The sequence below is a fragment of the Thalassophryne amazonica genome, chromosome 12 (genome assembly GCF_902500255.1).
Source record: "Thalassophryne amazonica chromosome 12, fThaAma1.1, whole genome shotgun sequence".
Taxonomy (NCBI): Eukaryota; Metazoa; Chordata; class Actinopteri; order Batrachoidiformes; family Batrachoididae; genus Thalassophryne; species Thalassophryne amazonica.
In genome coordinates, this window is record NC_047114.1 from 43,787,112 (window position 1) to 43,792,021 (window position 4,910).

A 4,910-nucleotide genomic window follows, 5' to 3' on the forward strand; every position below is an offset into this window, starting at 1 on the left:
ACAGGGTGATTCCATAATTTATTCCTCAGAATTGAGTGAGTCCATATTTTTTTCCCTCTGCTTGGTCTAAAAAAGTAACCATTACTGACTGCCACAATTATTTTTCCTTGATTTCTTATAGTGTTTCTTAAAGCCAGAAAGTTGCCATTTGAAATGACTTTAGTTTTGTGTCATGTCTGTGATCTGCTTTTCTCCTACAAAATTAAACAACTGAATGAACATCCTCCGAGGCCAGTGATTCCATAATTATTGCCAGGGGTTGTAGATATTAGAGCACGGAAGACTCAAATGAATTTTGGAGATGATCTGGATCCAGATTGTCGGACGTCAGAAATCTTGGTTTGCTCTTGTGGTAACTGATTATTTTTATTTTTAAATTTTTGCACAGAAAGGCAGCAATGACATCCTCACTCACTCCTGCAGAGTCTCACCATGATGAGAGTACTGATGAGGAATGAATAGACAATATAATCAATCTAATATCCCTGTATAGACAATACTCACTCACAATACATACAAGTATAGATCTGGCATTTAATTGTAAAGATGTATATAAATGGCTATAATAAAGATATACGAGGGCTGTCAATAAAGTAATGGTCCTTTTTATTTTTTTCAAAAACTATATGGATTTCATTCATATGTTTTTACGTCAGACATGCGTGAACCCTCGTGCGCATGCGTGAGTTTTTCCACGCCTGTCGGTGACGTCATTCGCCTGTGAGCACTCCTTGTGGGAGGAGTCGTCCAGCCCCTCGTCGGAATTCCTTTGTCTGAGAAGTTGCTGAGAGACTGGCGCGTTGTTTGATCAGAATTTTTTCTAAACCTGTGAGACACATCGAAGTGGACACGGTTCGAAAAATTAAGCTGGTTTTCAGTGAAAATTTTAACGGCTGATGAGAGATTTTGAGGTGATTCTGTCGCTTTAAGGACTTCCCATGGTGCGAGACGTCGCGCTGCGCTCTCAGCCGCCGTCGTCAGCCTGTTCAAGCTGAAAACCTCCACATTTCAGGCTCTATTGATCCAGGACGTCGTGAGAGAACAGAGAAGTTTCAGAAGAAGTCGGTTTCAGCATTTTATCCGGATATTCCACTGTTAAAGGAGATTTTTTTAATGAAAGACGTGCGGACGGATCCGCGCGTCGGGACGCAGCCGACGCGGTGCGGCGGCACAGGAAAAACACCTCCGTGTTGATAACCATTTGTAAAATCCAGGCGGATTTTGATGGCTTTCAGTGGAGTGAGTATATGAGAAATTGTTTAACAGGCAGGACATGTTCCAACTTGTCCTTAAGGCTTTCAACAGAGGTGTTTTTCCTGTGGCGGAGCGTCGCGGCGGCTGCGTCCCGACGCGCGGACCCGTCCGCACGTCTTTCATTAAAAAAATCTCCTTTAACAGTGGAATATCCGGATAAAATGCTGAAACCGACTTCTTCTGAAACTTCTCTGTTCTCTCACGACGTCCTGGATCAATAGAACCTGAAATGTGGAGGTTTTCAGCTTGAACAGGCTGACGACGGCGGCTGAGAGCGCTGAGCGACGTCTCGCACCGTGGGAAGTCCTTAAAGCGACAGAATCACCTCAAAATCTCTCATCAGCCGTTAAAATTTTCACTGAAAACCAGCTTAATTTTTTGAACCGTGTCCACTTCGATGTGTCTCACAGGTTTAGAAAAAATTTTGATCAAACAAAGCGCCAGTCTCTCAGCAACTTTTCAGACAAAGGAATTCCGATGAGGGGCTGGACGACTCCTCCCACAAGGAGTGCTCACAGGCGAATGACGTCACCGACAGGCGTGGAAAAACTCACGCATGCGCACGAGGGTTCAAGCATGTCTGACTTAAAAACATATGAATGAAATCCATATAGTTTTTGAAAAAAATAAAAAGGACCATTACTTTATTGACAGCCCTCGTATATCAATAATCTAGTGAGATTTTATTATTTAAGTATTGATCAAGAAAGGTTTTAAAATTATGTATATGTTGGTACACAAATGTATATAAACATTTTTAAAATGTTTCGGAGAATCTGCACTTAATGTTTTCAAGACGTTTCCCCCAAATCTTTTACCAAACAAACCAAAATCTTTCTAAGATGTTTCAAAACATCAACTTGTTTCCTGGGTATTGTAAGTAAGTCCCTTCGGCTGCTCCCTTGTTTGCACTTGGGGTCGCCACAGCAAATCTGAGGTGGATCTGCATGTTGAATTGGCATAGGTTTTACGCCGGATGCCCTTCCTGACGCAACTCCACATTACATGGAGAAATGTGGCAGGGGTCGGATTTGAACCCGGAACCTTCTGCACTGAAACCAAGCACATTAACCACTTGGCCACCACCCCTGCCTTCCTGGGTATTGTAGCTGTATTAATATCATTCGTACATTACACAGCCTTGAATGGTTATGTTTAGGTGTAGGATTAGTGGACATGGTTAACGTAGATTAGGAATCTGCATATCAATAGCAAATATGTGTACAAGCACGTAGCCTCATGATCACATGACCTATATTGACCAATGACAGATACACTACGTACCAAAAGAAGTTCATTATAAGAATAGTGCTATGTATGGATTGCCACTGCCTACTCAGTTTAAATTCACTGTCAATTTTGCAAGTGAATGGAGAGGTCTGCAGTTTTTATCGTAGGTACACTTCAACTGTGAGACAGAATCTAAAAATAAATAAATAAATAATAAAAAAATCACATCGTATGATTTTTAAATAATGAATTTACTGTTTACTGTTATTTGATGCAATAGGAAAAACATACCTTAATATTTGGTATAGAAACCTTTTCAATTTCAGAGGTCAGATGTTTCCTGAAGTTCTTGACCAAGTTTTCTCACACTGCAGCAGGGATTTTGGTCCACTTCTCCATACAGATCTTCTCCAGATCTTTCAGGTTTCGAGTTTCAACTCCTTCCAAAGATTTTCTATTGAGTTCCATCTGTGAAATATATAAGGAAGATTCATCCCAATCTGTCTATGGCTGATTCATGCTTTTATCTCTTCTAGATTGGACTATTGTAATGCTCTATTTTCTGGTTTACCACAGTCCAGCATTAGGGGTCTTCAGTTGGTTCAAAATGCTGCTGCCAGACTCTTGACATGAAGTAGAAAGTCTGATCACATTATGTCCATTTTGGCATCCCTTCACTGGCTTCCTGTCTCTGCGAGATCGGATTTTAAGGTTCTGCTACTAACCTATAAAATTGTTCATGGACTGGCACCTCCCTGCTTGGCTGACCTGGTTAAGCCCTACATACCATTCACAGGGTGCAGGACTTCTCTGTGTTCCTGGGGTGAATAAAAAGTCACAGAGCTTTCTCTTATCGTGCCCCTGCTCTGTGGAACGATCTCCGTGCGCACATAAGGCACTCGGATTCTGTGACTTTTAAATCAAGACTTAAGACCCATTTTTTTTCCCGTTTTATCATTAGTATATTATGTTATGTGTTTTTATTCTTTTTACTCTTTTATGGTTTTGCTCTTTTATTATGTTTTTAATCTTTTAATTAATTTTGTTCTGTTGTTCCGAGTTGTGTTGTATGAAGCGCCTTGAGGCGACCTCGTTGTGAGTTGGTGCTATATAAATTAATAAATTTGATTTGATTTTGATTTGAGTTCAGGTCTGGAGACTGGCTCGGCCACTCCAGGACCTTGAAATGCTTCTTACGGAGCCCCTCCTTAGCTGCCCTGGCTGTGTGTTTGGGGTCATTGTCATGCTGGACGACCCAGCCACGACCCATCTTCACTGCTCTTACTGAGGGAAGGAGGTTATTTGCCAAAATCTTGCAATGCATGACCCCATCTATCCTCCCTTTAATATGGTGCAGTTGTCCTGTCCCATTTGCAGAAAAGCACCACCAAAAATGATCTTTCCAATCCTGTGCTTCACGGTTGGGATGGTGTTCTTGGGGGTTTTTTTTCATTCTCCAAACACAACATGTGGAGTTGATACCAAAAAGCTCTATTTTGGTCTCAGCTGACCACCTGACCTTCTCCCATGCCTCCACTGGAGCATCCAGATGGTCACTGGTGAACTTCAAACGGGCCTGGACATGCGCTGGCTTGAGAAGGGGGACCTTACGTGTCCTTGCAGGATTTTAAACCATGACAGCGTAGTGTGTTATTTATGTAATCATTGGCCAGGTCCTCCCATGTAGTTCTGGGCTTTCTCAGAATCGTCCTTACCCCATGAGACGAGATCTTGCATTTTCTAATAATTACACCAACAGTTGTTGCCTTCTCACCAAGCTGCTTGCCTATTGTCCTGTAGCCCATCCCAGCCTTGTGCAGGTCTACAGTTTTGTCCCTGGTGTCCTTAGACAGCTCTTTGGTCTTGGCCATGGTGGATAGGTTGGAGTGTAATTGACTGATTGTGTGGACAGGTGTCTTTTATACAGGTAATGAGTTCAAACAGGTGCAATTAATACAGGTAAAGAGTGCAGAATAGGAGGGCTTCTTAAAGAAAAACAGGTCTGTAAGAGCCAGACTTCTTGCTGGTTGTTAGGTGATCAAATACTTATTTCATGCAATAAAATGCAAATAAATTATTTAAAAGTCATTCAGTGTGATTTTCTGAATTTTCTTTTAGATTCTGTCTCTCACAGTTGAAGTGTATCCATGATAAAAATTACAGACCTTTCTTGTAGATGAGAAAACTTGCAAAATCGACAGTGAATCAAATACTTTTTTGCCTCACTCTATATGTTTCCTTGGTGTTGGTGTAGAATAAGTCCAGTATTTATGTGTGTGTGTTTGTTTATATATATAGCCTTCTTCTCCAGACTTGCCAGTGTCACTGACACCATAGCTCCCTGTAGCATTTAGCTTAGCCATCAATTTAGCTCAGCTTAGCCAATAATTCAAAGGGCTTAGAGCTGGTCCCCTTCACAGCTGCCC